Source organism: Oratosquilla oratoria, chromosome 30 (assembly GCF_046742065.1).
Source record: "Oratosquilla oratoria isolate Oo_2021 chromosome 30, ASM4674206v1, whole genome shotgun sequence".
Classification (NCBI taxonomy): domain Eukaryota; kingdom Metazoa; phylum Arthropoda; class Malacostraca; order Stomatopoda; family Squillidae; genus Oratosquilla; species Oratosquilla oratoria.
Genome location: NC_134806.1, coordinates 48,998,510 through 49,023,509, shown reverse-complemented (window position 1 = coordinate 49,023,509; position 25,000 = coordinate 48,998,510). Strand labels below are relative to the sequence as shown.

At 38.2% G+C, this 25,000-nt stretch overlaps 1 protein-coding gene across 8 annotated transcripts in view; it reads left to right on the top strand.

Moving 5' to 3' along the window:
* The window catches only part of LOC143041178 (high affinity cGMP-specific 3',5'-cyclic phosphodiesterase 9A-like), a 467,704-nt gene that overhangs the window by 280,068 nt on the left and 162,636 nt on the right, over nucleotides 1-25,000 (top strand). For 2 of the 8 annotated variants that reach the window (XM_076213008.1, XM_076213005.1), the window contains exon 1: nucleotides 5,019-5,629. The exons of the other annotated variants lie outside the window; for them this stretch is intronic. The gene's annotated coding sequence lies outside the window, so the exon portion shown is untranslated. Of the gene's footprint in view, nucleotides 1-5,018; nucleotides 5,630-25,000 lie in introns of those variants that run through there. 8 annotated transcript variants of the gene reach the window in all.

Below are 25,000 nucleotides of genomic sequence, written 5' to 3'. Positions count from 1 at the left end.
CATATATGCGTCTTTCTATCTATCTATCTATCGCCCTATCTGGACCTAAACTACTTTTTTTCATAAATTTAATCACGTCCTCCTCCAATCAACCAGCAGCATAGCTGCAACAACGCACTCACACATAGCTGTTCCACACATACTCGTATTCCCAGTCACTTCCACGACCAGCAGCATTTTCAGTTCCCTTGTGTGCGATTGCAGGAGATTGTGCAATATCGCTGCCGTTATAAATTCCTCTAGGGAGCCCTACGTGTGATATCACATAGCCCGTCACTGCAGCCTTGACTATTCTCGGATTCTATAATTACTGTTGCTAGTAAAGTTCGCACTGTCTCTATAGATGTTGCTCCCTATGTCTCTATAACTCTTGTGCTATGATAGTGCATATACTTTTCTGTGCTCTTTGTATTTTCTTTATTCTTTCTTAGTTTGATTACCCTTTGAGAATTAGAGGAGATTTTTATCAAAATAGATAGAATTGATTGGCGCCAGTATGAGGAATCATGTGGCTACCAGAGCTACTTTTAACCCAAAGATAATCGAGACAATCCCAACCCTATTGATAGTCTTAAGGGGTTTCTCTTAGATTAATAATATTGCCAGACGGCAGTCATGAGAAAATTATCATCGTTTAAGGGTTGAATCGAGATAGCTTTAACAATTTGATGACTTTAGAGTTTTCTCATAGCTGAACATAATTGATTGGCGATTGTCAGAACAAAGATATGAATGCATCACTTACTATGAACATCCCGTTCCGATATTTCAATTAAACTCTTCTGCTTTTGGCATCCATTTCAGAAGTAGCGTTTATGCTAATTGTCGTCAGACATTTCCTATGTCAGCGGAGCCTAACCAGATGATCAAAGCTTCGATGAAACTATTTAACCGTTTGGAAGTGGTGTCATCATGTGTGTGTTCTAGCTACTGCTCGATGAACTTGTTTCATCGCCAGGAATTTTTACTGGGCTGAGAGAAACCATTTCAGGATCTAGTGTGTGAAATCCTGTCTGAATGGACCTGCATGGAGATGTTGTCGTCTTGTATATCGGCTGTAGATGAGTTGATACAGGTGAGGGAAACCGTTTCGCTGCCCATCGAGTGAAATACCAATTTGATACCTACACGAAATTGGTCTTATATTATAAACATGTTCCGGTTACTATCTCACGATTTTGTTCTGATATGCAGATGTAACGATGGTTTTCTTCCGTATTTGGGTATACTCTAATACAAGAAACACACTTTCACTGTAATGTAAACTATTGTGTAGAAAATATAGTGTAGCTCAAATGTTCAATGATAAAAGTTATATTTTGCAACCAACCTCACATTTTGATGTGTCGCCAATAGTCTACGACCTTGGTCAGATATGTATGCATTTAATTTAGGAGAAGCTAATTTAACTGTGCCAAATTTGTTATCAGAGACGAACAGCCTGAAAAATAGCAATCCAAGATGTCTGCTGGTAGCCAATCTGAAAATATAATTTTAGGAACACTTTCCACAAAAGTATGTGAAGCACCTCATTTTAGGATTTTTTTTTTCTGGAGGGGTGGGGAATCCATTACAAAATATTATTTTCTTTATTCAAAGAAAGATTAATAAGTTAGGGTGAAGGTCAAGGTCAAAATTCATCAAACAAGACCAAAATTGTTCTTTCACGGACAGTGTGAAGAAAAGTCATTATTCTTACATAATTTATGCCTAATGTTAACTTTTGGCATGAATTCCTTGCAAATGCTTTATGAATAAACGTCAAGATGGCCACCAATTTTAACATTATTTTGCATATTATGTCATGATTCATGTTCTGTATGACCTAGAATAGAGATTTTGGTGTGTATATCTACATTTTCAGGAATCAGATAGAAAACATCCGAGGAATTGTATCTTGTGCTTAGAGTATCTTGAACATACTGGGAATTTCCATCCAGTGATTCATATGCTGTACTTTTAGATACAGCATCCTGTAGCTACACAGTACGCAGTGATCTGATTACTAGAACCCTTTACACAAGGTCTAAGGACACTGGTCATGCCACACTCTCTTAAGAAAACATGATAAGTGGTAACAAATATGTATTATTTTGAAGAATACTTATTTCTAAGCAATTACCTTTCATCAATTTTTAATACACGATTATATTTACATAACTAGGAGGTGAACATTAAACATGAACTTTATTCTTAGCCATTCTTAGCTTTGTCTAGCAGTCTAACAGTAGTGTTGTTGTTTCTTTTTAGGATCAAGTATTTCTGACCTCCTCTCCTGCTACACATAAGCCTAAGCCAATCAATCTAGAGCAGTGGTTCTTAACCAGTGGGGAATTCCCCACTGGTGGGAAATGGCGGAGTTGCCAAGTGGGGAATGACCGGTCGGACAGAAGAACCACTGTCTTTTTTTTTTTTTAATCGATGTGTTTTTGTTTCTTTTTGTTTGTTTCTGGTGTTTACGTACTAAACACTGCATGGGTTAAAATTGAATTTGTCAAAGACCGATGCTGTGGTGGGAAATGGAGAGTTGGCTCACTAAAAAGTGGGGAATTGGAGAAAAAAAGTTAAGAACCCCTGATCTAGAGAATTGTATCTTGTGCCGGAAGAAGAAACTATCTGTGTACCTTTCCAGTGGTGAAATCGGCCGTGGTCTTATTGTTTCACTTGCTAAACAAGCAGACAGCGATGACAATTGACAGTGCAAGAGCAGGGCATTATGAAATACCACACCTCATCTTGTTACAGATATTTTCAAAGGGACATGGCTAAGACTGACAGAATAACTCAACTATTAGAACAATCAGAATTATCTTAGCAAGGATCTATCAATGATGTATCTGAACGTTCCAACAAGAGATTAAAGTTCAGTATAACTAAAAATATCTGTATGAATAATATATATATATATATATATATATATATATATATATATATATATATATATATATTTATATATATATATATATATATAATATATATATATTTTGTGGCAGATCGCAAGACAGTTAAACAAAAAAATGCACACATTGTTCAGAATCTTTGAAAAGCCAATGACCCTAAAACTATTAAATGCAGCCATGTTGTTCAAGGAAATAGATTATGTTTTTACAGCTGATATCCAGTATCATAACCACTGTTGTAAAAGCCGTTTCGATAAATATAGTGCTAAAATTGATGAAACGGTAAAAAACTTCGCAATAGAGAATTTAATAACAGCAGGAGATGAAAATATCAATAATACCATTTTGTCAGGTATGATATCTGGACAGCACTGAGAAATGAGCTCACAGCACTCCTTGATGACTGGACGCGTTACAACCAGCAAGATCTCAATCAAACTTGCAGCACTGAATGCTCTCCGCAAACAGGGAAATTCCTCTCTGATCCTGAATTTTGACTGTCCACAACAAACGGAAAATGCTATACAAATGGCAGAGACAGTTTGGTCAAATGTCTCAAATTATCAACAGACTTGCGGACGTTAGATGACTTGCATCTTGTTGCATTTGACCGTAGTGACCTCAAGATGGACTTTGAAAGAACTCTTTCCATTTCAACTAATGCAAGTAAAAATATCCTTCGAAGCTTTAAATAACAACAGCTCTGGGTTCAAGCTGCATGTAGAAATACTACCCTGATTCTAAATACTGAGTGTTATGGATTTGTAAGAAGAAACAGTTTATTAGACCCTGATATTGTGAACTCAAAACCAGAAGGTCCTCTAGATCCTTGTATGCGTGGCAAGTATGTACGCAGGAATGAGTTCCCTGCCGGGTAGCTGGGATCCATTGCTGCAAATATTACAAATACAAGGGAGGAGATCATTGTAAAACCCCTGTCACTACCTGAAGAATGCTCATCATACTCATAATGACATTGCTGCCTTCTAAACTAGCAAGTGTTGTTTTGTATTTTTAAATTTTTAGAGTTCCATGTATGATTGAAAAAAGTATATTAATCAAATGCTTGTTTTCTTATATCCTCCAAAATTATAGGTTTCTCAACTCCATTATTTCATGTTTGAGGTTGAGGTTTTTGTTTTCTTCACGATGCCTGTTAAAGATTTTTTTTTTTTTATTACCTTGTTTCCTTGGCCTTTACTCAAGAAACTGATGTCTCTAATGAATTCCTCACCTTCAAAAAACTATTTGAAAAAGGTTTTACATATATTTTTGTGGCAAGTAGTTAGAAAATTATATTTTCAGTGTGGCTGCCAGCGGCCATCTTGGATTAGTAATTTTCAGGCTTTTCGCCCCGGATATTGAATTTGGTACACATACCAAGTTACTCCTTGGGGTCAAATTAACTTAGGATCGTTGAGTTATCGTCCTCTAAATTAAGTAAATTAAGTAACGATAGGATAACACTGTTATGTGCAAACTTACTGAAATGAACGAAAATTATGACAAATAGTCATTTGTAGGAGAATATGTAGAAAAGCTATATTAACGAAATGAATCATCTAACTGTTATCTTGTAAAAAAAAAAAAAAAAAAAAAAAAAAGTCATCCGATAGTTTATTCGACAGTCGTTCCTATATTTCAACTTGCGTATGAATAAATCTACATAGCATTCCTGAAGCAACTTGTCTGCAAATTGAAACCCTTGCTACGGTTATATATTCTGCAGATTTTACTTTGGGTAACACCAAACTATTTCGTTCGATTTAGGGGACGTCGTCATATTGAAGGTTGCCTCAAATAATGTGTTAGTATAGTTTGCAAACATTTATTGATATCACTTGGTGTTACCAGACATATTAGTGGTCAAATCGCAACGTAAGTACGATGACGGTATGTACTCGTACAATTTTGTTAAAACAACTAAATTTCGGCAGACACATTTCCAATTACATATTCACAACATAGTTGTGAACATGTGACTAGAAATGCTTCTCTTAGCTTGAAAAACGTCAACAAAATATAAGCAAAATCACGGAAACTGTGTTTCGATTGGTATGAGAATATGTCCGTAAGATAGTCTGGCTCAGTCCGGGACGCTGCAGAGCGTAGGGTGACGGTGAGTAGCAGTGTGTTACGTCGTGCTGCGCCGTGGGATGGAGATGAGCATGCCGCGTCATCTGGCAGCCGCGTTTGGCTCTCACAGTCGCTGGGTAGTGTGGGCCAGGCGGGCAGTGTGGAGCAGAGCAGCATTTGTCACCCGTGATACTCTGCAATGCACGACAGAAGTATGCCGCGTTGTATTACAGTGACGCCTTCCACAGTTTAGAAATGTGTGACAAAGCTAATTAGTCTGTGCTTCGTTGTTCATCAAGTTCGTTTCTCGATAAAACAGGGATACACAGAAACCACTGAAACAGCTTGAAGTGCCACAGAATTATGCCACACATTAGAGTGTAATGACCCTTCAGTAGTTGCCATAGTTAAAGAAATCGTGGCAGTGATGAATAATAAGTGCGCCATTGTGCATTAAATGTCTACCGTTGGTAAGACAGAGGCGTATAGAAGCCACTGAAACAGTTCAAAGTGTTACATAGTTATGCCAGTAATAGAGTGTAGAGACCTTTATTAGTGTTTCATACTATATTTCTAGAAAATGTAAGGATGCAACTTCCATAAATAATCGTTTTTGTTAGTACGAAAACCATCTAAACAACTCGAGATATAAGGTATGTTATACAACAGATGTTCTATCTAGTCGTAAGTAACGACGTAGGTAAAGTATAACGATCAGTCAATGACATGTCATTTGTGTATTATTTTGAAGTAAATACAGTTTATAATATAAAGAAATACAGAAACCATAGGATCATCTTGGGGTATTACAGAGGTATGCTGTAAAGAGAACAGCCACGTTCTCCAGCAGGGGTTCATAATATAGGTGTGCTTAAAGTTAAATCAACGATAGATAACGAATTTATCATTAGATAACAAGTGGAATTTACGTCGAAAAAGAGTACATGTAGAATGCTACACCCTGAATAAATGATAATCTGGTAATATTGATAGGAATATGCATATTCAGCAGTTCTGAAGATATGATTTATATGACTTATTATTTATATATCTAGTGATATGATGATGGCAATCCATTCAACAGTGAAATATAATCGTCCTTCACTTTTATGAAAAAGAAAGAACTATAAAACAGCCGTTGGTGTTTGAGCTGTGATGAGGGGGGAGGCAGATTTCTGAAACAGTTATTGAAAACATTGACAAAAGTAGAAGAGACATTTCAATACATTAGTGTAACAAACACTACATTAACGGAAATAACGACCGGACGGAGCAGGGGAGTGTGATATATTGTCTCAGTATCTCAACTTGACAGCTTCATTATGGCATCATTGGAGTGAGAGATGGAAGGAAAGAAGAAAGAAAAATAAAGAAAATGAAGAAAGAATGAAAGAATGAAATGAAAAAAAAGTCGAGTCGCTAACTTCAACGACCAAAGCTGTCATCTTTGCCTTAGATTTTCGAAGTGCCATGACAGGTAACAGGCATCAATATTCATTGGTTTCAAACCCGAGTCGACGTAGTGTTAAGAGAAATTGAAACTAGCACGACACAACGGTACCCCGTGGAACGTGCATGCGCAGGTCAGCCATTATCTAAGAAAATGTCATCACATGGAAATATGCGCGTGGACCTCTGCACTTGACACCTTCCTCATGACTACGGGCCTCATGCGTTTTCGTTCTGGCCTGTTCCAGAGAATTTTATTCAGTAGAGGAGTGAACTCTGGACATACATGGAAATCGGGTCACGGCTGGGTTGACCGGGACTCCTATTTGACCCCAGTTGACCTACTTACGCCTTTGACATCGATGCGTTTTTTATTCAGTTGAAATTGACTTAAACCGCGTCAAACCCTCAATTGAATGTTGCAGCAGATAGCAATGATACAGAAACGAGGCAAAATAGTCTTGTCAGTCTGCAGTGAATGGATCATGCTTGATTTGTGCAGTTATTTTGTATAACAAAGAAAAAATTGTGATGCGCATGTAGGAATTAATACATAACGGAATACAAAATGTGCACTAATTGTACATCCAGTGTTGCATCTATTTGCCTCGCAATATTATTGCTTGACTTCTGAGGACGGATCATTGTGTATTGATACAGTTAAATGTGATAATACAACATCATACGATGCAACCGTATGGTCAAGATATCACACGCCACAGTACATAACAGAGCATTGCATGTTTATAAAACCATAGTAGTGTCAGATAATTCTCTGTATTATACAAAAAAAGAAAAAAAAATGCAGCATTATATTATGTCACCATGGGATTAAAGTTACTTAAGAAGCACAATGGAAACAAATAATGAAATAGTCTGGAGGTGGCCGGGCTGGAGGATTCAGGCGAGTCAGACGTATGTGATCAAAGGATTACAAAGGCGGAGCATGCCGACAGGAGACCTTTTGGTCCATATCTAGGTCGGATGCAAAAAAAAAAAAAAATAATAATAATAATGATAATAAATGAATAAATAAAAAACTATAATAATGTAAATAACAAATAAAATACATAAATAAATGCATAGGTATAGTTAAATAATAAACAAACAGGCAAATAGAAAATAATAATAAATTGACATATAACTAATAATAAATGAAAATCGAGCAGACAAATGATAACAGAACAAAAACAGATGCTATGATATAACGATGCGGTAACGTAGATTGATTAAGTCAAGTATTAATCATAAAGTATGCATTATGCAATGACAATCGGTGGCGCTTGACTGCACGTGGTGCCCCTGCTGCACAAGGAAAGGCGCCCTCTCGTCTCCCAGAGACCACGATTCCACCATTCCTCAGTGCAACCCTAATGGCTGGCACTTGCTCGCCCGACCGAACACCAGATCTTAGATTCCTAGATGCTCTAGGATTCGTGTTTTGTTTTATATATTTTGTTGTAGCTAACGGTAGGTATGTGAATCTATTCAACAGCAGACAGTTTTATTCCACTGAGGGAGAACTACGGGGACAAATGGGCTAAACAAATTCTAAAACTCTTTAAATTCGAGGGAATGACACGAATATCAATTAGATAGTTAAGTAAAAGCCAGATCGAGGAAGGGGTTTAACGGAACAGTCTATATATAATACCATCACTACTGGAAGGGTGCGACGGAAATGAGTAAGAAGAGCCCGGTTGAAGCCACAGTAAAAGAAAAGAAAAGAGAGAGAGAGGTCTGGGACAGGCCGCGGCCACTCGTCAAGCGATCTGGGATAGATGGCGGCAGCCAGGAGGCATGGAGGTCGGGGGCGACCACCAGGCAGAGCGGTCGGCGGTGGCTAGCAAGCAGGAAAGGTGGCAGCGGCCAGCAGGCGAGGAGGTCGGTGGCGGCATCTCAGCAGGCATCCGGGACAGACAACGACTCAAAAGGCTGCTGCGGCTGTGCAGCAGGAGGGGAGGTCGAGGACAGCCAGCAGGTAGGGCGGGGGAAAGGCGACCAGAAGGTAGAGCGAGTGGCATCAGCTCACCAGGCGGTCCTGCGGCTAGAGGCGGGAGCAACCACTATCCAGGATCACCATTTGTAGTAGCTAGCTCTGGTATGACATTGCTGTTACTACTGATCCCTAACCAATGTTTAACACCGGTAAGAGGAGGTTAAGGAAATTTTTGTCTCTGTCTTACTTTACCTCCTTACTACAAATAGATTACAACGAGTCTTTACATAGGCGAGATGACTCGCCGATGAACATTGTCTCTGGGCAAGAAAGGCATGTTACATATTAGTCAAAGACAAGGGATGACTATAGGCTAAAAGAGATATAGAGAGAGATAGGGAATGAAAAAGAACTGTAAGCATAGAAACATGAAAAAAGAATAGAATAATATATTGATGATATATGAATTTTTAGTGGCGGGGATATTAAACCTACTCAAGAACCCTCCAGCACTTATGAAAAAATAGCCTCGAGGCTTTCGCCCAGAAACTAGATAAATGTATAGATAAAGTAAATGAAACAGTATGGTACCTCTAGTAAAATATGGTGAATAAAATCTCTGGAAGAAGTTTTTTCCTGTACTGTCCTCATTTTGAAAAACGTAACATCAAGAATTTAGATCGGCAAGACCAAATATAGTTACTAAAAGTAGAGAAAGGATTGAAGACCTCTAGGAAAAGCCTCTTCCATTACTATGGCCAGAGCGTCCGTAGCGGCTGAAATGTCTGCTCTTGACGGGGCTGGTTTATATATATATGTATATATATATATATATATATATATATATATATATATTATATATATCGATATATATATGTATATATATAGATATGTATATATATATGTATATATATATATGTATATATATATATTTATATATATATATATATAGGTATATATATATATATATGTATATATATATATATACGTACATGCATATACCGAAGGCTTTTTCCCTCTTACAAGGGAGGTAGCCAAAAAAAAAAAAAAAAATCATAATAACCACTCCCACCTAATCCATCCCTACATACTCCACTCCCACCTAATCCATCCCTACATACTCCACTCCCATCCATCCATCTCCCTCGCTCTTATCTTGGCTCCTCGTGAATGACGCGTCATCCCTGCATGCCGCCCACTGCCTTGGGTCAGAAGCAGTGTCCCAAGACACAGCACATCCCCAGCGAGGCACCTTCATTAAATCGGCGAGCCGTCCCCCCACCCCTTTCTCTCTCCGTCCCCTCGTGAAGAAATGGAGAAGACGGGAAGAAATCCCTTCGGGCTGTGTCAATTTATTTTTCACACATGCTCCCTCACCCCCCAACCCCCCAACCCCCCACCCAATCCCCCTCATCTATCGTAGCATGATCTTCACACAACCGTCCTCCATTCACTCCTATTTTCTGTCTTCCCCCGTCCTTCCTTAACAGACATTCCCCCCTCTTTCCCAATGTCCCTTTTACTCCATCTATCTCATCTCATTCTTGGTCGTCCCCTCATGCTCACTCCCTCCACCTCTGCCTTTCACCCCTCTTTTACTAGTCTTTCTTCACTCATTCTTTCAGTGTGTCCAAATCATCCCAATACTCTTTCATCAACTCTATCTCCCAACTCCCTTTCCACCCCGTTCTCATATATGTATGTATGTATGTATGTATGTATGTATGTATGTATGTATGTATATGTGTATGTATGTATGGTATATATGTATATACGTATGTATATATGTATGTATGTATTTGTGATGTATGTATGTATTATATATATATATATTATATATTATATATATAGATATATATAGATATGCATATAGATATTGATAGATGTATATTTTTTAGAAATATATATATATATATATATATATAATACTATATATAATATATATATATATATATTTTTTAGATATATATACATACATTTAGACGTGTCATAAGTATATGGAGATTTTTATCACCAAATTTTACTTAAAGGTAGAAGTTAACAACAAGGACTACAAAATAATAAATGATTAGTACCCATTTGTAGATCATTTTGATATTTCAGGAAACATTCTTTTCCTCTTTTTTTTTTTTTTTTTTGTTGTTTTTCAATAGCCAAGGACCCTATTGTCAGGCTACTATTATATAAAGACCACGATTTTTCATTTATAGTTTTTATTCGATTAGTGAGTTATTATACTATGTTGAGGTTCATTATTTGATGATGATTTTTTTTAGTTGATTTTTTTTTTGTTTGCTGTAGTATTTTTAATGCTAGAAAGGTATTTGTGTTAATATTTTATTAGTTTAAAACCTGGTATATAATTCTTAAATTTTTTTATTTTTTAAAATGTTTTAAAATATTTTTGACATTTAGTTTTTTTTTATTTATTTTTTTGTGTTTTTGTGTGTGTGTGGTGTGTGTGTGTGTGTGTGTGTGTGTTGCGGGGGGGGGAGAGAAATAAAATAATAGAGTTTTGTTCATTTGACTAATAAAAGTTACTTTAAAGATGATATAATGATTATAAATGCTCTAAAATTATAGGAATATTTGTAAAACAATATGTATTTGTTAAAAAGATTAATACGATTTCTTTTTAATTTGTTGTGATGTTTGTATTAAAAAGGTTGTGATGTATATAGGAGAATTATGTTGTTGTAAATATAAATTTTTGTTGATAGCTGGAGGAATGATTTTATTTTTTGTTAATAATTTGTTAATATATAAATTTTTTTAAAGAGAAGTTTATTAATGTTGTAGATGTATTTTAATTTAATTATTAATTATTTTATGTTATGATGTGTTTTTTATTTAAATTTTTAATGATTTGTTTATTTGTGATTTATTTGGTGAGAACATGTTGGAATTTTTTAAGTTTTTTTATATATATTTATTTTTTTTTTTTTATATATATGTATATAAATGTGTTTGTGTGTATATTTTTGTGTTATTGTTGTATGTTATATATATATATTATGTAGTAATGTTTTATATATATATATATATATATGTATATATATATATATATATATATATATTGTATATATATACATATATAAATATATATATATATAAATGTATATTATATGTATGTTTGGTGTTGTATTATTTATATATATATATTTATATGTATTGTATAAATATATATATATTATATTAAATATAACATATTTAAAAACGGATAAAATTACAATATGTTTATTGTATAATTTATTGTGATAGATATAATAAATGTTGTTTTTATATTGGGAATATTGTTATGTTTATAGTTGTTAATAACAAAATTTTAAACTAAAGTTTGGGATGTAGTGATGGGTATTTGTATATATTTTTGTATAAAAATTTTTGTTTTTTTATATTATTAATTTGAAACTCTGTGCAGGGAAAAGATTATAGGTGGGGGTGAAAGCAATACAAATACAGGAATTGGGTAAAACTAAGTCAATGGTGGTTGGTGAAAAACTGTGTGTAAAAAACAAAGATCTCAAAAGAATAAATAAATTAAAATGTAATGAAGTTTGGTAAGGGGGAAATATGGGAAAGTGAAACAAATGGTAGTGGTAAACAAACGGTAGTTAAAATAGTAAATAAGGATAGATAAATGAATAAGGGGATGAATTATGGTATATGAGTTTGTGAATAGATAGGTGGGGAATAGGGATAGGTGGTATTATTTTAAATAATTTCTTGTTTGTAAAGGTATTATTCTGAATGAGGAAACCTGGTATTATAAATATTTTTTTTTAGCGTTAAGATATTGTGGATGTGTGAGAGTGTTTTGTAAGGTAAAGTATTTTTATTTTTGAAATTGTCAATGAATTAGAATATTATGATTGATCTTGTGAGGGGTTTACGTTCGAAAGGGAAGATGCTATTTGGTATGTCAAACTTCATCGAAATAGGCTAGTCCCTTCACTATTTATGTTTGCTCCACGGAGATAAATAAGATAGACTGACAGCTGTATAAAAAAAAAATGTCATACTATACGTTGACTTATTCACCTCTCTCGTTATAGGACCCTGAATGATATTGTGCAGAGACTCGAGGGGAAAGGAATTGATAAAGGTCTTCAAAGGAACTAATAACTTAAGAGACTTTTTACAGATAGGTAGATATGGAGAGACGAGGGTATGGAAACACGGACTCTGGAAGATGACAGGATCAGATAGGTGAGGGAAAGGAACTAGAGACCAAACTCTGTCATCAGCCAGGCAAAACCGACGACTAGTGGGTTTAAGGGCTAGTCAAACTACCTGCAGATCATAACACCAGCTCATGAGAATGACCAAAATCGAAACCTGGGTCTGATTTGATATGGTGTTTGTGACAATCTTCCTTTTTTTTTTTTTTTTTTATTATTTTTTTTTTTTTTTATTTTTATTTTTTTTTATATTTATATTTTTTTTTTTATTATAATGGGCGGCTCTGTCCAGAGTCCTCCCCGTCGTATGCTCCCCCCCCCCTCCCTCCCTCCTTCCCTCCTATCGTCTTTCCAGAGCGGAACTGATATCACCAGATAAAATACTGGCTCAAAGATAGGTAGAAGCAAATTTTTCCACAAGCGTAGTCAGTGAAATAGAACAAGGTTCCCGCTAAGGCAATGGAATGTAATAGAGTTAGAAAATGTGAGGTTTTGTTAGATAAGCACTAATTCAAAATGGTGTAGTATTTGCCAATTGGTATTTTGATTTGCCAATTGGTATTTTGATTTACATGTTTTATATCCCTTTTTTGAGTGTACCCCCTTCTCATTGGTTCTGTATCTGACCTTGTTAAAAACCGAAAGGTTTCTTGTTGGCCTACTTTACTATTTCAACCCATTTGTTATCCATAACAGGACATCTAAGTCACGTCATCGCAGGAAAGGCATTGCCATGGTCATGACATCATCGACATCTTTGGGTCTTTGAAACGAGCGTTCTAAATCACTCTAGGACCATCTAAACAATGAAGAAAACCTCCAACACTCAGTTTGTGGACAATTTAAGCCGAGATTGAGGGGTCAAACACCAGAACCCTCTTATGTTTTTATAAGAGATCACAAGAATCGAATTTTGTCGGAGGAATTCATATCGCAACAGAGGCTCTAATGCGCGCTCGAAGTGATACCAAAGTTGCACAACATAACCGTGTTGTGTGAAGGATACTGCAAGGTGAAGAAATTGTCTTGCTCGAGTTCCACTGCTCCTTCAAGACGATTCTTTTTTTCAGTGTCAATGAACGTAGTCGCATATGGAGTCTCTTCTCATTACGTGAATCAGTGTTTTGAGGATTTATACCTTATTTATTATGAAGTACACATATGCGCCGTTGCAACGAAAGTGTGTAAAGTTGAACCCAGCTGGGACGCGAATTAAGCTTTAGAGATGTTAATGGAATCTGCCTGTCTGCTCCATTCACTGTCAGTTTCCTAATGAGGTTCCATGAATTTAATCTTGCCTGAGGCTGAATAACATCATCTGGCATCAGCCAGAACAAATAAAAAAAATGTGTCTTTCTATCTAAAGAGTATGATGATCTCATAAGTATTGCTCTTTTCTATTGCTCTCTCTCTCTCTCTCTCTCTCTCTCTCTCTCTCTCTCTCTCTCTCTCTCTCTCTCTCTCTCTCTCTCTCTCTCTCTCTCTCTCTCTCTCTCTCTCTCTCTCTCTCTCTCTCTCTCTCTCTCTCTCTCTCTCTCTAATCGTCTTAGGCCTTGGCTTTGCGTCGGACATTTGTATAGGTTTACTTTTTCGTTCAATTGCACATATCATCGCCGGTCGGGTGACCTCAGTGATCCTTTAGATGCCTCCTGGATTTTCTGCGACCCAGGAACATTGACGAGCATCATCGCAATGATAAAAGTCTTCTCGCTGGCTTCCTCCTGTGAATACCTTCGATGCTCTTGTCCTCGCTGCTGATTTCGCTGCATGAAATACTCGTACACCGGCCGCACATCATCTCGTCGTCTTATTTTCTCTCCTCTTCCTTTTAGATTTCGTTCAATATATTTACGTTTGCTTTCTTAGATGCAGGTAGGTTACCACGGAGGTTTGTGAAATAGTCTGGCGGTAGCCAGTATGAAACGAAAAGCGCAACCCGATGTGAAAGAGGTTAGTTGAGGTTAGCAAAACCTCTCTTGCTACCAAAAGGGTACCTCGGAAGGAAATAGTAAAATGCTCCGGTGGCTGCCACATCGAAAGGATAATTGCCACCCGGAAGAGTTAATCAGGATTGCCTGCATGCAACCTCTTCTGGGCAAGGGAGCGTCAACGAGATTATTAGAATTCTCTGGCGGTACAAAGAACCATTATATGAGTGTCCCTCTTTACGGATACAATCAAGTTAGTTTGTAAATAGAAAGGCATCACCCATAACCCCATCAATCCCCAACTCAACCCAACTTGGTATTGTAAATTTATTCTGGTTATCACAGGAAGACTTTATTCAGCCGTAGGTCCGTTAAACACTCAAAGCATTGAAACTATCTCAGTTGACGCTTTCAATGAGCAACTTGGTCTTTGCATTTTCGTGCCTGTCGCCAAACGATTTGGTTCAGCAGAGTAAATTAGCTCAAATGTTTAAAAGGGTAAACGGTTGGGATTTTGATAGAATGAAACTAGAAAAAGAGAAAACAACAACAACAACAGTCAACCAACTAGACATTTAGTCAATCGTCAGTCAGTCAATTAACTTAGCAATCAAACAACCACTTAAAAAATGAAATTATCAATCAGCCAATCAGTCATTCAACCAACAAACCAGCCTACTAGCCAATCAACCAACCCACTAACCAATAAGCCAACCGACTAATCAACCCACCAACCAACCAATCGAATATCTAACCAGCCAATCAGCCAATTAACCAAGCAGCCAACCAGCCGACCCATCAACCATCAAACCAATCAACCAAACAACTAACCAATCAGCCAACCAAACAAACAAACAAACAACCCACCAACCAACCAATCGAATATCTAACCAGCCAATCAGCCAGTTAACCAACCAAGCAACCAAGCATCCGACCCACCAACCATCAAACCAATCAACCAACCAATTAACCAGCCAACCAACCAAACAAACAAACAAACCACCAACCACGTTTGTACCCAAATATCTAAAGCTATCCACATCCTCCAGTCTCTCTCCCTTAATACTCACTTCCAATTTGCTGACATCATCTCCCCTTGTACATCTCATCACCTTACATTTACCCACATTTATCTTCACCTTCTTTTTCGCACACCTTCCCAAACTCCGTCATTAGCTTCCTTAATCCCTCCTCTGATCCTGCTACAAGCGCAGTGTCGTCAGCAAACAACAACTGGTTTATCTTCCACTTTTCTCCATTTCTTTAACCATCTCCAATCCCCGACCCATTACCCTTGCGTTTACCCCTCGAACCATCCCACCCATGTATAAATTGAACAGCCAAGGTGATATAATACATCCCTGGCGAAGTCCCACCTTTACCTCAAACCATTCACTCTCTCTATTTCTAATTCTATCACAGGCACTACTGTCGTAAAATCTCTTGACTGCTCTTAACAGCTTTCCTCCTATCCCATATATCTGCAATACTTCCCACAGTGCCTTCCTGTCTACCCTGTCATAAGTCTTTTCCAAATCCATAAAGGCCCAAAAAACATCCTTACCTTTTCCTAAAACTTTCTTACATATCTGCCTTGAACTCTACACTATCCAACCACTCTATCTATTGGTTTGTCTCCTACCCTACCATTGAAATCTCCCAATACCACTACATTGACATTTCTCTCTAAACCCTCTATGCACTCATCTAAATATATCCAAAAAGCCTCCATTTCTTTAACACTCTTCTCACTACCAGGCCCATATGCACTTACAAAGACCCACATCTTCCTTTCCAGTTTCACCTTCGTCCACATTAACCTTGAAGAAACCTATCTCTTGACTTACTAGTACAACCACCCCTTCTCTCTCGTCCTCTCTTCACTCCTGACACCCTCCCAACTACCCTCCCAAACTCAAACTCGCCCCTTCCTCTCAACTTAGTTTCACTCAATGCCAATACTTTTATCTTTCTTCTCACAAACATACTGCCTATCTCTTTCCTTTTACTCTCATCTGTACCACATCCACGCACATTAAAAGACCCAAACCTTATTGATTTTGTTATTGTTATTATTATGTGTTTCCATTGTATTCTAGTGTTCATTATTCTCGCAACACCTTTTTTTTTCACTACAAAAATGTTCTCATGGAGATTATTGAAACACCTTGGCAGTGGCCAGTGTAATTGGAAATGCCCTACGGACCGACCTTATGGTCCATAACTAAGTCTGTTGCAAAAAATAAATTAAATAGAAAAAGTATAAAAGATAAAATTAATAAATAGATAAATCAATACAATAGATAAATAGATAATACTAAATGCTAAATAAACAGATAAATAATGATAATATGTAATAAGTAATTAATAAATAAATAATGAAAAATAAACAGATAATGAATAAATTAATAAATAAATGATAATGAACAAATAGATAAGATCAAGTAAATGGCAGGCATTACAGTATATTGCTTAGGTGTTTATTTAAATGAATCTTAAAACTTCGAACTGTACTAAATTGCACTGCTTCAGCAGAAAGTTTATTCCATTCATTAACTACACGGTTGGCAAAGTTGTTTCTACTCACTTCCAATTTTAGTCAATTTCCTGACAGTTTGAGACCGTTATTTCTTCTCTGATTCTCATTCAGTCTGAAAATTTCGTCACTTTTGCTGTTGTCAATTCTCTTTAGAATCTTAAAGACCTGTATCAAATCACGTATGAGTCTACGCTTTTTTGGGGGAAAATAGATTCATATGTTTTAGTCGATTTTCGTATGATTTATATTTGATATTTGGAATCAGTTTTATGTTTCGCCATTGTAACTTTTCCAATCTATCAGTGTCTTTAATGAGACCATACGAAGCAGAATATTCCAAATGTAGACGAACTGACGATTTTTATATCTTGTTATGACAGATGAGCTTTTAAAACCAAAAGCTCGCGCAAGCAGCCCAATAATGTTATTTGCTTTCTCTAAGGCGAAATACACTGCTTAGATAATTTGAGATCATTACTGACAATTACGCCGAGATCCTATCCCTTTAATCTTTTGTCCTTTCTTTACTCTGCAATAGCCAAAACCACAATTATTTCAACAACTTTTATCTTAACTATATCATAACAAGAATTAAACGTGAAAATATAGTGTACATCCTCAATATTTTCTATACATTAATATATCTTTTTTAGTGTAAGATAAAAGAATAAAATAAATCAGTAACTGAACAAAATAAACAGCATGTTAGTTGAGAAATAGGTTTTCTTTCTCGTGGTATCCTTTAAAGACTTTATCATCGCTAACGTCAGATTTCCTTCATGTGAACGAACGTCAGCGTAGGGAAGGGTCGTAAGTCTTGATAAGGATTACAAAGGATTACAAAGGATTACAAAGGCGGAGCATGCCGACAGGAGACCTTTTGGTCCATATCTAGGTCAAATGCGAAAAAATAATAATAAATGAATAAATAAATAAAAACTATAATAAGAGAAATTAACTCCTTCCATCTCGGGTGGAACGTTTCCTTTCATGACGTCTCTGGCCAGACAGTTTTATTCGTTTTCATGGCACCTCTTCGGTAGGTGAAGGGTTAGATTATTCTCACGAAGTGGCACGAAGAATTAAAGTTGTAATTTTACGTGAAAGCAAGTTGTCATATCTGCCATCATGCAACGCACATTCTCGTTCTTACTCTTACTCAGAGGTGTCCTTTAATACTGACTAGAATCGTCCGGCGTCAACCAAATCGAAATAACCGAAGGCCATTGGACTGGAGTTTCGGGTCGTAAGAAAAAAAAACGAGACAGAAACCAATGTGCAACAGCAGCACATCCAAGAGGAGGAGTAGGAAGGAATTTCATTTCGTTGAAGTGGTGGCCGGAGGCTCCTGGACGGGATGTTGCTTCTGCACAAGAATCTGTGAGGACTTCTGGTAGACGAAGAAACCGAAATCTCTCTTCCGTCCTACATCCGGACCCTTCCCGAGGTCCCTTTCTAGCCCGGATCAGGAATCCCGGATACACAACAAATCGTCTGGCGTCGCCACAACAGAAGCTATACAATGAGCTACAGATCTGAAGATGTGGCACCTCTTGGATGTGAGATTATCAAATGGTTTTCATAATCTTCCGTCGATGTTTATTAGAGGACTTGAGCAAGTTGTTATACAACTGGTTTCATTTGTAAGCACTACAATGGCTGGTGTCTTTTGTGAAGTTGTAACAATCGTATCATTTTATGTAAAACGTTTACGATACGAATAAGTCTGTAACGTCTTAAAAGACTCGTTGACGTGAGTTATCTACCTTCGAAAGATCTACTCCCCCTACAGCTGTCAGAAAGACGCGAGCAAATGTAATACCTATTACTGAGGATGATTCTCCAATAGTCACCCTTTTTATGGTCTTCCTCCAATCTAGCCAGCAGCGCTATTACACTACGAGTACATCTCTTGTTTCATTTGAGGACCGATCCTTGACATCTCCACACTCCCTCCTTAACCCTCCCTTTCCTCCTCCCCTTCCCCGTCCACTCCCTTTTTCTCTTGCCTTCAATCCATTCATCCTCCCCTTAACCTTCCCGCTCCCCTAGGCTACCTCTATCCATCTCCACCTTTCTCCTACCCCCATCCCTTTCTTCTTCCCCTTCCCATCCCTTCCCACTCCCCTTCCCCTTCCCCTTCCCCTTCCCCTTCCCCTTTCCTTTCTCCTTCCCCTTTCCCTTCCCCATTCCTATCTCCTTCCCCTTTCCCTTCCCCATTCCCTTTCCCCTTCCTCTTCCCTATCCACTCCTCTCACCTGCCCCTTCCCCTCTGCCTCATTCTCTCCTTCCCCTTCTCTTTCCCCTTCCCACCTCCCCAGCTAATGTCAATCACTGAATCCAGACAGTCCCCTCTATAACCCCCCCCCCCCGACACAAGAACCTTCCTCCTCCTCCTCCTCCTCCCCCTCTCCAGACAACGAGTAGAGCTCACGTTTCAGTGTTTGGTGTCTCAATGGGTTTCTTTTTGCGAGATATACGCGTCTTCTGCAATGCATCTTTTTATTCATATTTCATGTATTCTTTATTTCGTTATAAAGTGAATTATGTTTTCCATGTGCGTGCGTGCACGCGCGTGTGTATGGTGTGTGATTCACCGTGGTCTTGGATTACGTGTTGGACTCATAATCGACAGCTACTACCTTCCTGGATGAGAGTTCAGAGCTATGGGGTAATACTTCGATCTTACACACACGACTTGATGGCTTAGTGGTAGCATTCGCGGCCGCCACTACGGCAGTCCTGGTTTGAATTCCGCCCAGGGCTGAAATAACTTCAATATCGCTGCGCTGGGAGTCGTTACTCAAACTCTCGTGGGAGGAGATTTGGGTGTGTGTGTGCATATAAGGTCATAGCATTACCCATAGATCGGTCATATATGAGCTCTGAGCTCTCTTCCGGGAGGGTAATAGCTGTCGATCACGACTCCAACACGTGATCCAAGACCATGGTGAATTACACACACACACACACACACACACACACACACACACACACACACACACACACACACACACACACACACACACATACACACACGACTTCTGGCCAACCAGAATTGGAGTACCGGCTCGTTGTGCAGCGATGCTGAATTTTTTTTATCCTTGGGCAAGACTCGAACTCGGATCGCTGAATTATTAGTTGAGAACGGTACCAATGCACCGTCGAGTGTGCACATGTAAGAATGCATACATATATAAAAACATAAGAATGGAGAAGACTGCAAGAGACCATAAGGCCTACATTAAGTAGTCCATACCCATTACCACCCATAAGCCCCATCCATAAAGTTATCTAACTTGCTCTCAAAGACCAATAGTTTCAGCACTTGCAACGTTGTTCTTAGTCTGCTTCATTTATTGACCACTATTGGTAAACTAGTTCTCGCCTATTCATTCTTAAATATAGATTTGTCCAATTTAAATCCATTACTGCGAGTCTCACCATGATGTCTTAATATGATGACCTTGCTACGTCACCCTTGTTAAAGCCCTTCACCCATTTGCATACCTCTATTAGATCACCCAGCACTCTACGTCTTTCCAGAGAATGTAAGTTAAGGTGCCTATGCCTGTTTACGAAAGGTAAATTTTTGAGTCCATGTATTATTTAGGTCATTCTCTTATGTCCTGATCATGCATACATACATATACCAAGGCTTTTTCCCCCTTACAAGGGAGGTAGCCAAAAAGGGAAAGGCATAAATTCATTTCCACCCATTCCATCCCTGAATACACTCCACACCCCTCCACCCTCCCCTCTTATCTGAGCACCTCCTGGATGTGCTGTGTCTTGCGACGTTGCCTCTGACCTAGGGAAGTGGGCGAGATTCAGGGATGATCCGTCATCCAGGAGGTGCCAAGATGAGAGGGAGGGAGGAGGGTGGAGGGGAGTGGAATATATAGGAAATGGAATAGGTGGGAGTGGTTTCTATGCCTTTTTGTTTTTGGCTACCCCCCGTGTGAGGGGGGAAAAGACTTTGGTATATGTATGTATGTACGTCGGGTATTTTGAACATCTTGATTTACAGTTTTACTCCCACTAGCAGTGCAGCTCCAAAGGGCCGGGACTTAGTCTTGCTGACCAGGCTCCAAATCTTTTCCTGTTCATTTCTGCAGTTCTCCCGGCGTCTTCTACTTGGAAACATATCTACCGGCAATGGCTCCCTCCATTTCCCCCTCCTCCTCCTCCTCCTCCTCCTCCTCCTCCTCCTCCTCCTCCTCCTCCTCCTCCTCCTCCTCCTCCTCCTCCTCCTCCTCCTCCTCCTCCTCCTCCTCCTCCTCCTCCTCCTTTTCATACTCGTACTTGTTAGTAACATAGAAACAGCCCTACGTTCACACAACACAAAGGCCACGAAAACCATTTACGGCCGCAGTAGGCCTGCAGTTATTCGACCAGAGAAACTCTAGGCAACAGCTGATTGGTACCCAGTGTTTTTTTTTATATATAATAACAGTTTGCATTCGCTAAATCAACGATCCGAGTTCGAATCCCGCCCAAGGGTGAAATAATTTCCATATCGCAGAGCTGCGAGTCTGTAATCTAACTATCGTGGGCGAGTTTTTTTTTTTTTTTTTTGTGTGTAAGGTCACAACATTACCCATAGATCGGTCATAAATGAGATCTAAGCTCTCATTTGTGAAAGTAATAGCCATTGATCACGAGTCCAACACGTGATCCAAAACCTTAGTGAATCTCACACATGCAGACACACACACACACACAGACGCACACACACACACACACACACACACACACACACACACACACACACACACACACACACACACACACACACACACACACACACACACACACACACACACTTTCCTGTGCTCCCTGCTATATGGGCCCATTCACAGAGTGAAGGATGTAAACAATACTGAGTGAATATAAAGGTTAGCAACCCAACTGGTCCCCAGCCTGGTAGATAAACCATATGAGGAGAGACTAAAAGGAATGGGTCTACCAACTTTGAAAGATCGAAGAAAAAGAGGTGACATGATCGCAGTGTTCAGGTCACTACAGGGATACCTAACCTAACCTAACCTAACCTAACTTAACCTAACCTAACCTAACCTAACCTAACCTAACCTAACCTAACCTAACCTAACCTAACCTAACCTAACCTATTGAAGATGGGAGGGCTTTTGGGGGGTCACGGAAGTAAATAAGGAAGGCCATACGTCGAAAGGATGTGAAGGCATACAATTTTCCATATAGATGTATAAATATGTGGAATGGCTTAGAACGTGACATAGCCCAAGCTCAAACACTACATGAGTTAAAATCTAAATATAATAGTTGGAAATCAAAGATTTAGGTTAATTTAGAACAGTACATGAATATGAGTCTAGGTGTGTTAGGAAATTAGAGAATAGGAGACGGGACCCAACGAGCGTTACTAATGCCCTGTAGACTAGAATTAGGTCAATATGATTAGGTAAACACACACACACACACACACACACACACACACACACACACACACACACACACACACACACACACACACACACACACACACACGCAAACTCTTCCAGCAGAAGTGTCTGTATCCTGTAGCTCCCTCCCTTTCCCTTTTGGATCAGTTGTCAGAAGCCTCTGATTTCCCCTCGGTCTGCTTCCGGGAAATTTTCCCCTCGCTTCCGCCACCCAAGACCTCATTTACTTGATCTCCTTTCCAGTGCAAATCCATTTACTTTTTTCAGTAGTCGTCTTTCCTCGTTTCCCAAAACACTAGGTCACAATCATATCCTGTATAACAATTATTTCCTATTTAGTTTTTGGATTCCTGTGTAAGGATAATGATAAGCAAAGACTAATTTGTGTTCGTTCTCCGTAGCGTTATCCCTTCCCCCAAGGGAGTGCCACAAAGATGAATGAAGTAGCAAGGAGGCAGCAGGAAACGTACCACCCTGTAAAGACAGTATCCATCAAGATACGCGTCTCTGCCGAGGAGGTGCCGCAAATATGAATTAAATAACTTAGCAGCGGCTGAAAGGACAGCGGACGGTAGAGGGGATGTCTTCATCGTTTGAATTAAGTCCTTTGGTGTCAGCCAGAATAAATACATAAGACGAAATTACCCGATAGTCTCCTCTTTGCGTTCATCCCCAGATACATATTTTCCGTGACACCAATCTAAAAACATCTAAAAAGGGCAATTTGTTATCTTGTTCTACCTCAAATTGCCCTTTTTAGATGTTTCCATTATTAGAAAAGATAGATGTTTTAGGTTTGACATTTTTAGGAAACCAACCAATGTTTTGTCATATGTCCATTTCTATTCTGCACATCATATTAATACTAAAGTTTCTGTTTTTTCATCCATGTTCTTAAGAGCTTATAGAATTTGCAGTCCAGAATTTTTAGAACAAGAAATAAGAAAAATATATGACATTGCATCGGGCTTCAATTATCCTAAATATGTTATAGATAAAGCAAAATATAGGGCCAGGAAGTCTTATTTTAATACATCCCAAAAAAAAATTTTTTGCAAGGAAAATCTTTTAGTTCTTCCATTTCATGAAAATCTTGTAAGACTTCTTCGCATTCTTAAGGAGTTCAATATTAATGTTATTTTAAAAAATAGTACCATCAAAGAGCTCCTCATTAAAAATTCCCCTTGCGATAATGTAGGATGTGTCTAGTATTCCTTGTAAACACTGTAGCTCCTGTTACATTGGCCAAACTGGTAAAGAATTAAATATTAGGATGAATCAACACAGATATAGTATATGGACGGGCCAAATGTCTAGTGGGGTTTTTGTCCATGTAAGGGACACTAACCATATTATTGAATGGGACAATGTTAACCAAATTGTTGTTTGTAATTCTGTTTTAGAAAGGAACATCATTGGATCCAGTTTTATAAAGAGCGTTTGGCCTCTCTCCTTTGGTATATATATGTATATATATATATATATATATATATATATATATATATATATATATATATACAGTATATTTATACAGTATATTTATATATACATGTATATATATACATATAGTATATTTATATATATATGTATATATACATACATATATATATATATATATATATATGTATGTATGTATGTATATGTCTAAACAGAAATGTAGTAACACATTTGTGAATAGAACAAGAAACCCACAGTCGGAGAAAATGACTTCGAATAAAAGAAGATTCTATATTTCGGCTACCAACTGTAGCCCTCTTCAGGAAAGTACATGAGACAGTGGACAATTGGGACTTATAAGCTACAGATACAAAGAAATGAGAGGGAACGTGGACTGATGGCATTACTCAGACGCGGGGTAAGATGGGGTGGCGGGGGAGGGGGAATGGGAGGTGGATAGGGGTTGTAATCTTCGGACAAGTTTACTGACCGCCGTTTTGGAAATAATGTCTGGAGTCCACTGCCCTTTAGAAATACTAATATTGGGGTATTCCTCAATTAAAGCTGATTCAACTATTTTCCTCCTGAAACCACAGTGGGACTTGAGCACTAATCTGGCCTTACCCCAGTCGAAGGAATGATTCTTATTTTTAATTTCAATCGGCCGTGTTTCTTCATGCTAGAAATGAGAATTATTCTTTCGACTGGGGTAAGGCCAAATTAGTGTTCAAGTCCCACTGTTCCCTGCTCAGGCCCTGGGATGACTAATCAGCTGGTGAGGCTGCCGCTCCATGATATGCTGAACAAAGCTACTAATTAGTACTTAACTGATGTCGTAAGCCCCGTAGGTTGCAGGTCGCTATACACAGGACTCGGGTTGGCAACAGGTGTTATGAGCTGTCACACCTTGACAAGGTTACACAGTTCTTAATCCTAGTCTGATGAGATAGTCTCAAGGAAACCTTTCACTACAATAACGGATTTCCTACATTATGTTCTGTCTGATGTCAGACAATTCTATTCAGCTGAAGACAGGCCCCCCTTGCTGGAGGGCATAATACGATACCAATTTCCAGTTCTTAATCCTAATCTGATGAGATAGTCTCA